Genomic DNA, 12,008 nt, shown 5'->3' with positions numbered 1-12,008 from the left:
TTTAGCTTTGACGAAGGGTCATCTGGAATCGAAACGTGAGCTCTTCTCTCTCCCTACAGATGCTGCCAGGTCTGCTGAGATTTTGCAACATTTTCTCTTTTGATAATAGATGCTATGCATGTTGCCCTGCGCTCACCGGGCAATCTGGGGGTGCCCTACGTCAACAGAAAGGGGTTCCACTCCCTCAACATACAGCTCGTGTCAACCTACAGATGAAGATAATGCACGCGTGTGCCCGCTTCCCAGTGAGTGGCCACGACAGCTACATCCTGGGGCAATCGGTCATCCCTGCCCTCTGCAAGGACCACCCCAGGATGGGCAGCTGGCTCTTGGGGGAATAAGGGGACATGCTGAGGACCTGGCTAATGATGCAAATTGGGAGGCCGGAGATCAAAGCAGAGACCTTCTGCAATGAGGCCCATGCAGCCACCATTGAACTGCACATTAGACTCCTCAAGATGCCGTCCCAATGCCTCGACCGCTCCGGAGGGTTGCCCACTTTGTGGTGGTCAGCTGTGCATCTACAACTTCGCACAGCAGTTGGGCGACGAATTGGAGGTTGGTGACGAGGAACATGGGGCCATCTGCGAGGAGGAGGAGGACGAGGATGATGGGGAGGCGCCGGACCAGCAGGGGCTGGAAGACGAGGCCGGATAGGAACGTAAGGCCCAGCCAGAGGCTGCAGGATAGGTGGCAACAATGAAAGCCCAGCAAGCCAGAAGGGCCAAGGAGGCCCTCGTACTCGCCCAATTCACTGAGGACGTGGCCTGATCCGTCATCGCGACCTGATCCACCACTCTACCACTACGCCTAGGTGTCTCCCCAGGATGCATAACAGCGATGGAGGCTGCCAGCTGCCTACCATATCCTGCAACCTTCGATGCCCCTCGCAGGTATCCTCTGGGTGATCTGGGCGTGTCGGCGGCACGTGCGCAGCTGTGCCATCCTGTCCCATGTACTGACTCTGAGACCTTATCATAGGGGTGGAACTCGGGGGAGCTGTGTAGGAGCATTTCCAAGGCCTGAGTACTGAGCCAGCTTTTACATGGAGTTTCTCCCTCATAGTTATGGCTCAGCTTAATACACAAATCGGCAGACACATCAACCTGTTTGAGACGGCTTTATGATTCCAAGCTTGGTTTCATGTACATGAGAGAAAGATCTGGATAAATGCCAAGATCAATCTGTCTAATGCTGACAAAAACACACCAATTATAGCATTTCCCAAAAATCAATAGCCCACCCGAATTGGACTTGGTCCAAACCTCGGAGCTGCCACTTCTATAGTGTCCAGTGAAAGTTACTTTATGCAAAATGATGACTTGTGATCAGCTCATGATTTAACCCTATCCTGCCACCTGTTATTTACTAGGATCTTGTGTCCATTATAAAGTTGTTTTTGTCCATTCCCATCCTACCTGTCGCAGTCAGTTCCTGTCCACCTCATTGTTCATCCAGGGGCAGGATGCCAAAACAGGTTCCTCTTTACGCCATGGATTGTTTAAGACAGAATATTGGGGGCTCTGATAAGAACTGTTTACTGAGTTGACTATGTTATTTGCTGACCACACAACCCCATTTGTCTCAAAAACGTGGGCAAGTTAGCTATCTTAAATCCCATCATGCATTGTGACCACTGCTTGGAGCAAGAGTTTAAATGCTCATTACTGCTATTTCCTAAAAAATACAGGTTTAATGATGAATAATGATTACTGGGTATACTTTCTATTATTAATCTCAATCCTTAATAAACTAACTTATGTAGAACTATTCTAGTGTTGTCCTAGCTATTCAGTTTTAAGGGTTCTCATCTCTGGACACCCCTTCAAGCTGGTGGCCACCATCCACAATCTATGGGACGGGTCCGGGTTGGTACCCAGCACCCTCTCCTCCCGGTCAGTGCCTAGAGAGCCCTCGGGTCCACCTTGGGATGGAGAGGCAGCTCGTCCGATCCTGGGCTGCCCCGTATCATCTGGCTTTGCCAACCCTGGCGGCTCTCCATGGTCTGCACCATTGTGTCGATGCCCTCGGCAATGCTCCTCAGCGACTGGGTCAAGCTTCGCAGTGCCTAATCCATGCCCATCTGAGAGCTGGACATGTCCCGCAGAACCTCATCAAGGTTAGCCTGGTACTGGGTGACAACCCCCAGTGAGTCTAATATTCTGCCGAGACCATCAGCTGTGGCCGTCACCGACTGAGTGACCCCTTGGACACCTTCACTCATGGTGCCGACGTCATGCACCAGGCTCTCCACTGCAATCGCCACCCTGGCAGTGTCGGCCTCGATACCACACATTGCCGGCACCATCTCCTGTGCCCGTAGCCCCTGGGACTCCTCCGGTCGGCTATGGATCTGCTGGAGTGACGCTGACATCTCCCTCTGAATGACCCAGCCTTACCTTAACATCTCCATAAGAACATAAGAACCAGGAGCAGGAGTCGGCCATCTGGCCCCTCGAGCCTGCTCCGCCATTCAATGAGATCATGGCTGATCTTTTGTGGACTCAGCTCCACTTTCCGGCCCGAACACCATAACCCTTAATCCCTTTATTCTTCAAAAAACTATCTATCTTTATCTTAAACACATTTAATGAAGGAGCTTCAACTGCTTCACTGGACAAGGAATTCCATAGATTCACAACCCTTTGGGTGAAGAAGTTCCTCCTAAATTCAGTCCGAAATCTACTTCACCTTATTTTGAGGCTATGCCCCCTACTTCTGCTTTCACCCGCCAGTGGAAACAACCTGCCCGCATCTATCCTATCTATTCCCTTCATAATTTTATATGTTTCTATAAGATCCCCCCTCATTCTACTCAATTCCAATGAGTAAAGTCCCAGTCTACTCAACCTCTCCTCGTAATCCAACCCCTTCAGCTCTGGGATTAACTTAATCGATCTCCTCTGCACACCCTCTAGTGCCAGTACATCCTTTCTCAAGTAAGGAGACCAAAACTGAACACAATACTCCAGGTGTGGCCTCACTAACGCCTTATACAATTGCAGCATAACCTCCCTAGTCTTAAATTCCATCCCTCTAGCAATGAAGGACAAAATTCCATTCGCCTTCTTAATCACCTGTTGCACGTGTAAACCAACTTTTTGTGATTCATGCACTAGCACACCCAGGTCTCTCTGCACAGCGGATGTTTTAACATTTTATCATTTTGCTGTTATTCCTACCAAAATGGATAACCTCACATTTGTCAACATTGTATTCCATCTGCCAGACCCTCGCCCATTCACTTAGCCTATCCAAATCCCTCTGCAGACTTCCAGTATCCTCTGCACTTTTTGCTTTACCGCTCATCTTAGTGTCGTCTGCAAACTTGGACACATTACCCTTAGTCCCCAACTCCAAATAATCTATGTAAATTGTGAACAATTGTGGGCCCAACACTGATCCCTGAGGGATACCACTAGCTACTGATTGCCAACCAGAGAAACACTCATTAATCCCCACTCTTTGCTTTCTATTAATTAACCAATCCTCTATCCATGCTACTACTTTCCCCTTAATGCCATGCATCTTTACCTTATGCTGCAGTCTTTTGTGTGGCACCTTGTCAAAGGCTTTCTGGAAATCCAGATATACCACATCCATTGGCTCCCCGTTATCTACCGCACTGGTAATGTCCTCAAACAAATCCACTAAATTAGTTCGTCATGACCTGCCCTTTATGAACCCATGCTGCGTCTGCCCAATGGGACAATTTCCATCCAGATGCCTCGCTATTTCTTCCTTAATGATAGATTCCAGCATCTTCCCTACTACCGAAGTTAAGCTCACTGGCCTATAATTACTCGCTTTCTGCCTACCTCCTTTTTTAAACTGTGGTGTCACGTTTGCTAATTTCCAATCCGCCGGGACCACCCCAGTCTAGCGAATTTTGGTAAATTATCACTCGTGCATTTGCAATTTCACGAGCCATCTCTTTTAGCACTCTGGGATGCATTCCATCAGGACCAGGAGACTTGTCTACCTTTAGCCCCATTAGCTTCCCCATCATTACCTCCTTAGTGAGAACAATCCTCTCAAGGTCCTCACCTGTCATAGCCTCATTTCTATCAGTCACTGGCATGTTATTTGTGACTTCCACTGTGAAGACCGACCCAAAAAACCTGTTCAGTTCCTCAGCCATTTCCTCATCTCCCATTATTAAATCTCCCTTCTCATCCTCTAAAGGACCAATATTTACCTTAGCCACAGTTTTTTGTTTTATATATTTGTAGAAACTTTTACTATCTGTTTTTATATTCTGAGCAAGTTTCCTCTCATAATCTATCTTCCTCATCTTTAAAGCTTTTTTAGTAGCTTTCTGGTGCCCCCTAAAGATTTCCCAGTCCTCTAGTCTCCCACTGATTTTTTGCCACTTTGTATGCTTTTTCATTCAATTTGATACTCTCCCTTATTTCCTCCACGATGACCTCTTCCACAGGCTCAGCATCAGGCTGGGACCTGGTATCCAGCAGACCTCCGATTACTGTCTCGCCTGGGGGTTCCTGCCTCCACCTGATGTGTATCATCAGAGTGCGGTGCTCCCCAGATTGTGCCCCAGATGTCTATCCACTAACATGTCCCACCGAGGTGTGTGTGTATCTGTGCTGGTGGAGGGTGGGGATGACAGCTGTGTCGTAACTATAACAGTTGCATCCTCGGAGTCAGGATAAGCAGCCGTCCAGGATGGGCCTGCGCCGTCGGCTGGAGGACTTCAGGAGAACGGACATGTGGTCAGTGGGAGGGATGGGTCAGTCAGTCAGGCAATAACACCACATGATTAACAGGTCCTCTGGATGGAGCCCGGTGGTTCCTCACCTCTACAGCATCCGCCAGCCTCCGCGTGGGTGACCGCTCTGTCCTCGGACACCCCAGTCACCTCTAGGGTGCGGTCCTTGAAGGAGGTGAGGAGTCTTAAGTCCGGCACTCCGCCGCCAGTCTGGGCCCTCTGCCGGCGATTGTGGGAGAGCTTATCCTGCAGAGATAGAAAGAGATCATCGTTAGCCAGACGCATGGTTCACAGTGGTGGAGAGGGGTGTGAAGGGAAGGTTGGGGTGGGGGTGTTTGAAGTGGGTGGAGGGAGAGTTGAAGGGGGAGGGTAGTGGAGGAAGGGTTGGGGGTCACCTGGGGGTTGGGGGGTGGATGGTCCTTTGGGGAGGGGGCAGGTGAGGGCGTTGGTGTCTATTCATTCGTTCTGCCCAGTGTAGGTCATTGACCTTTTTTCTGCACTGGAGGCGTCTTCCTGGTCACACTCCCTGAGCTGACAGATGTTGCCACCTCGTCCCAGGGCACACTGGCTGCCTTCTAGCTCACCCACCAGGACCCTCGAAGGAACAGGACGTCCCTCCTGGCTTCTAACGCGTCCAGGAGCCTCCGCAAGTCAGCATCCCCGAATCTTGGGGCTGGTCTACTCAGCTCCATTGTTGCGAGCTGGCTGGGGGTGGCTGAGCAAGTGCAGCTTAAGTGCTGCTCGACCTTGTTAGCGGGCGACTGGCGAGCGCGGTCCCGGCGAATCAGCTGGCGAGCTGGCATTCAGGGCGAGAGGCCTGTGAGACCTCGTTCAGTGGACCAATTAACGCTGAATTGCGTTGCTGGCCTCACCGGGAAGCTCACGGCAATTTCCGCTTCCTATCACACTTTGAAATTTCTCCGGAGAATCACCTGCTTAGTCTCAGAAACGGAGAATCCCACCCTATATCCCTGCACCAAATCTTCATGGGGATCAGGGGAAATTCTATACAAGAAAGGGTAGTTTTCCTTCATTCTGCTCCCAGTTTGGAGCCATGATAGAATCCCTACAATGCAGAAGGAGGCCATTCGGCCAATCAAGTCTGCACCGACCCTCTGTAAGAGCACCCTATCTGTGGCCACTCCCCCACCCTATCCTTGTAGCCCCATAGCCCCAACCTAACCTGCACATCCTGGGACAATAAGGGGAAATGTTATCATTGCCAATCCACCTAAACTGCCCATCTTTGGACTGTGGGAGGAAACTGGAGCACCCGGAGGAAACCCACGCAGACATGGGCAGAACGTGCAGACTCCGCACAGACAGTGACCCAAGGCCGGAATTGAACCTGGGACCCTGGCAGCAGTGAGGCAGCAGTGCTAACCACTGCACCACCGTGCCAACTGATAAGTGAAATGCAGATTACATTTATGACACTGCGAGATTGAAACGTTGACCTGCTTTCTCCTCCAGTGAGACTCCGAGTTGCGACCAGCCCCTCACAAAACTATCCCTTTGGCAACTGTGACATCAATCGCGTGGGCAGCATGGTAGCACAACGGTTAGCACTGTTGCTTCACAGCTCCACTGTCCCAGGTTCGATTCCCGGCTTGAGTAACTGTCTGTGTGATTAATTACGTTCTCCCCGTGTGCGCGTGGGTTTCTTCCGGGTGCTCCGGTTTCCTCCCACAGTCCAACAATGTGCAGGTTAGGTGGCTTGGCCATGCTAAATTGCCCTTAGTGTGCAAAACATTGTTAGATGGGGTGACGGAGATAGGGTGGAGGTGTGGGGATGGGGTGGAGATGTGGGCTTGGGTAGGGTGCTCTTTCCAAGGACCGGTGCTAACTCTATGGGCCGAATGGCCTCCTTCTGCACTGTAAATTCTACGATATGATTCAGATTGATCCAATGGAGAGTAACAGTTATGGTTTAAAAGGGTTTAGGATCTGAAAAGTACAATACGGTGACACACCTCTTCTTTTAAGTAATCATTTTCAAATAGTCTGCATTAATTAGTTTATCTACATTAAATGAAATGAATGTTGGGTCCTTTATGAGTGTCAGTTTCTACCTCAAGCGGTCTTAAACAATGGATTAGTCTGTATTGTTTAATATCGTTGATAATCTGTGCAATCAACGTGCATGTTTAAATGAAGGGTCTCGTGCTAGAACATCACATCGGTTAACAATGACAGATTATCCTTCTCAGTGAAATGGGTATCTGTCACGGAAAATATTATGTTTTAACAAATACATGATATCATGATATAATTGGAATTGGGGAGCCTCAACATGTGAGATGTTATTGCAATGTCTATAATGCACAAGGCTGTGCAGATTCCTCTACCCTAAAGCAACCATAATTTCCCATTAAGTGATGTTAAGACAATCAAGTAATTAATCTTCTTTATAACAGTGTAATGTCTTTTGTGGGTGGTGGGTGGTTGGGGGGGACAATTTGTTATTGATTATCATTCAGTAAACACTGATTGCAATATCCTTCAGTACGGATATCAGAGAAAGTTTCCTTCATCAGTAAATAGCTAAACGAGACGGTGGCAGAGTGGTCTTGTCATGAGACTGAAAATCCAGCGACCCAGGAAAATGCTCTGGGAGCCTGAGTTCAAATCCCGCCACAGCCGATGGTGAAATTTGCATTCAACCAAAGTCCGGAATTAAGAGTGCCCTTGAAATGATTGCTGCAAAAACCCATCGGGTAAACTCATGTCCCTGTAGGGAGGGGAATCTGCCCCTTTGAGCTGGTCTGGCCTCCATGTGACGCCAGATCTACAGCATTATGGTTGACTCTTAACTGCTCCTCAAGGGCAATAAACAATGAAAAAAAGAAATTGTATTTGTATCACAGGGGTAGAAAATTGGCTGTTTAACCCATAATTTACGCATGCATTAAGCAGTGTCATTGAAAAGTCTGGAAGTATGTTGAGTTGGCTGGAGACAGACACTGGAGTTAACAAAGGCAAATGCAGTCAAGTAACAGACACTTTCCAACAGGTCTTCACACTTCAGCTCCCTGTTCTACACGGCCTGCGACCCCGCGCAACACCCTATTGGCCGGGTGCTCCCACGCAATTGGACCCGAGCCAGTCATGTGGTCCGTGGAAAGAGAAAATGCTGGAAAATCTCAACAGGTCTGGCAGCATCTGTAGGGATAGAAAAGAGCTAACGTTTCGAGTCCAATGACTCTTTGTCCATCAAAATGCAACAAAGGAAGTTTGAGATGGATAAAAGGGGCAGAATTGGAGGAGCGCTGTGACCTTAGAAGGTTGAAGCGCTGGAGGAGATTACAGAGACAAGACCATGTTGGGTTTTTTTTCTGCTCCTCCATTTTATTTCTATCACACCTAACATCTGACTTTTCCCATGTTCCATTTCTGTGAATTCCCTTTTGAATAGTCACCACAACTTAAAAACATGGAAGCTTGAAGAAAAATGGTGGAATATATAGAACAGTCAGGTCTAATTCTTCACTGTGGTAATCACATTTGGAATCCTATTTGGTTACCTTATTACTTGCGGTGAAACAATAAAATATTCTGAAATCTATGGAAGTGAAGCATATTAGAGGAACTGCTGGTGGCACTGTATGTGCAAATATGCAAATTACTCAGCCACAACACATATATGAATCTAATTAATGTCTGCAATCAATTAAAGTCACTTGTTTCTACAAGATGTTTTACAATATATAGAAATACTTCCTTTTGCACTCATACGTTTCTCTGGTTGTTGCTTTCGCAAAGCTCTGCATTCCCAGAGTTCCCATTTGTAAATGTAGCATGAAGAACATCAAATCAAAGAATCTGAAACAAAATGCTGTATTAAGTAAGCTACATTGACAACAGGTGTTCCTCAGGGCAGTGTCCTCGGCCAAACCATCTTCAGCTGCTTCATCAATGACCTCCTTTCCATCATAAGGTCAGAAGTGGGGATGTTTGCTGATGACTGCACAATGTTCAGCACCATTCACAACTCCTCAGATAATGAAGCTGTCCATGTCCAAATGCAGCAAGACCTGGACAATGTCCAGCCTTGGGCTGACAAGTGACAACTATCATTTGTGCCGCACAAGTGCCAGCAATGACCGTCTCCTACAAGAGAGGATCTAACCATCGCCCCTCGACATTCAATGACATTACCATTGCAGAATATGCTTTTTGTTTTATGGGACATGGGTGTCGCAGGCTGTGCCAGCATCAAATCCCATCCCGAAATCCCTTGAGGATTAAGAGTCAGCCACATTGCTGTGGGTCTGGAATCACCATGTAAGCCAGACTGGGTTAGGACGCAGATTTCCTTCCCTGAATAGTTTCATGGTCATTGTTAGATTCCAGATTTTTATTGAATTCAAACTGCACCATTGGCAGTGACGGGATTTGAACCTGGGTCCCCAGAGCAGTACTCTGGGTCTTTGCTTTACCAGTCCAGCGACAATACCACAAAACCACCCTGAATCCTCCATGAACAAAATTTTGGGGGTTACCATTAAGCAGAAACTGAACTGGATTAGCTACATAAATACAGTGGCTACAAGAGCAGGTCAAAAACTAGGAATCCCACAACAGGTAACTCACCTCCTGACTCCCAAAGCCTGTCCACTATCAGGAAGACATAAGTCAGGAGGGTGATGGAATGCTCTCCACTTGCCCAGATGAGTGCAGCTCCAACAACACTCAAGAATCTGAACACCATCCAGGTCACAGCAGCCCCGCTTGTTTGAAATGAAAATTGCTTATTGTCACAAGTAGGCTTCAGATGAAGTTACTGTGAAAAGCCCCTAGTCGCCACATTCCGATGCCTGTTCGGGGAGGCTGGTACGGTAATTGAACCAGCGCTGCTGGTCTTGGTCTGCTTTACAAGCCAGTTATTTAGCCCACTGTGCTAAACCAGTCCCGATTGGCATCCTATTCACAAGCATTCAATCCCTTCACCACTGATGCACAGTGGCTGCTGTGTGTACCTTCTACAAGATGTAATCCAAGACTCCTCAGAGAGTATCTACCAAACCGACAACAGCTACCATCTAGAAGAGCAGCAGATGCCTGGGAACACCACCACCTGGAGGTTCCCCTCCAAGTCACTCACCAAATAAATGCTGTCCCAGCCAGTGACACCCACACCCATAAATGAACACAAAAGAAGTTGATTGATGGTGAGCTGCAATGTGGGGCTTACGTTACAAAATAGGCACCTCTCCATGATTAAAATGTGGGACAAACATCTCTTTGGCATGTTCCTTCAGGTACCGATATTATGATTGAGCCTTGTAACTGTTTAATGGTGTTTTTATTTGGAAATACTGTGAGCTGACTCATTGAACATGTCAACAGAAAGCTGAAAATCAAAGATATCAATCTTTATCAACAGCTTTGAGCTATGAAACTTGCAGCGTTATTGAACTTGAATTATATTCGCTCAATGACTACGAGTATTCAGACTGAGGTTTTAAAATCTATTCAAAATTTCTGGAATGAGAGAGCTGATGTATGTTTTGACTGCATCGTTAGATTTTGCCATCATTAGTGACATTACAAATGCAATTCAATCATTTTTACAAAGGTGATTATTAATAGTTGATCTAAAACACATTGTAAATAAATTGTGCATCGCTTGAGTTTAGCGTTTTCGTGTTGATCATGTCATTTCTATGCCACAAACAAAATCCTGTTTTCCAAACTATATTAATGCAATAATAATTCTAAATTGCTTGTTGTCATTGATAACAAGAGCAAAATTATATGAATATGTTTTTTGTGAAAGATTGGCAAGTAATCTTAATCAGTTCTATTAAGTTTTTTTGTTTGAAACATAGAACATACAGTGCAGAAGGAGGCCATTCGGCCCATCAAGTCTGCACTAGCCCACGTAAGCCCTCACTTCCACCCTATCCCCAATAACCCCTCCTCACCTTTTTTGGTCACTAAGGGGCAATTTAGCATGGACAATCCACCCAACCTGCACATCTTTGGACTGTGGGAGGAAACCGGAGCACCCGGAGGAAACCCAGGCAAAGGTAGGGAGAAGGTGCAAGCTCTACACAGACGGTCATCCGAGGCTGGGATTGAACCCGGGTCCCTGGCGCTGTGAGGCATCAGTGCTAACCACTATGCCACCGTGCCACTCAAAACCAGAGGTTTTCCTATGGCTTTCGCATAATCATTTTCAGGTGTGCATTAATATTCTACTATTACTTTGTAAATGAAAATTGCATCCGGTGAAACAAAATGAAATACTTTAGATACTGGAGATTCAAAATAAAAAGAGAATACGCTGCCAATACGAAGCAGGTCTGGTAACAGTAATGTGCTAAGTGAGTCTTTTTTTTTAGCTTTTAGAAATGAAAAAAGGATCAGTTGGGAAAGAAAAAAAAACGAGACAAAGGCATTTGATTGAAGGTAATTATAATTTAATCTTACAAAGCCCTTGGAAAGTAGAATATACCGAGTTTCGACCAGGATGTACAGATTTGCATTAAAATTACATGTGCCAGTCGACATAACACACATTGAATTGCAGTTACACTGTTAATTAAGTTACTGCACCGACCTCACCAATCAATATTCTGTTACATTTACTTGTTTCGCAAACCAAAGAGAACACAAATTCAAAGATTGCACCCTACCCTATCCATACGGCTTTGCAAATGTTGTCACTTAATTTATATGCACCGTGAAAATGATCATTTGCAAATGTCTTTCCTTTTATTAAAAAAACAGAAACGTCTGTACACGGTGTGAGATGGCATTATTGAAGCTTAGGTGAGGAAAACAATTTAAGAAGAGGAAAAAAGAAATGGCACAATTATTCATGTCAAAATTCCAAATGGTCATTTGACAAAAGGGATGCAACCTGTTCACATTATATTCCATCCTGCATTTTGACATGAATTATAGACTGTTCTCCCCAGGATAATTAGAATGGCTTTAACAAACCTTGCTAACAGCTTGATTTCTGGAGAAAAAAAATTGGCGGAATAGCGTGAAGTCTCTTGGCAGAATACAGCTGGATAGGGCCAGGAATAGATCCACAATATAAAATCATCAAGCACAGAGGAACAATGGAATGAGGCGTTGGGGAAAAGTTGTACGCGGCAAGATTAACGCAAAATATTTGAACTAATCTGGCACATAGCCCTCCTGTTTGCTGTTTTAATCACTGCTTCTGATTTCTGTCAATCTTAAAGAGCTCGTTTAGCTCTTTAAACCAGGGGCTGGTTTAGCACACTGGGCTAAATCGCTGGCTTTGAAAACAGACCAAGGCAGG

General features: G+C 46.3%; 1 long non-coding RNA gene across 1 annotated transcript in view; it reads left to right on the top strand.

The window, feature by feature from the left end:
- Nucleotides 1-12,008, top strand: part of LOC140391361 (uncharacterized) — a 135,298-nt gene that overhangs the window by 40,355 nt on the left and 82,935 nt on the right. Inside the window, exon 2 of the long non-coding RNA XR_011935005.1 lies at nucleotides 11,074-11,140. This is a non-coding gene — a long non-coding RNA (uncharacterized lncRNA). The remainder of the gene's footprint in view (nucleotides 1-11,073; nucleotides 11,141-12,008) is intronic.

Source organism: Scyliorhinus torazame, chromosome 15 (assembly GCF_047496885.1).
Source record: "Scyliorhinus torazame isolate Kashiwa2021f chromosome 15, sScyTor2.1, whole genome shotgun sequence".
Lineage (NCBI taxonomy): Eukaryota > Metazoa > Chordata > Chondrichthyes > Carcharhiniformes > Scyliorhinidae > Scyliorhinus > Scyliorhinus torazame.
This window is presented reverse-complemented; position numbering and strand designations above follow the sequence as displayed.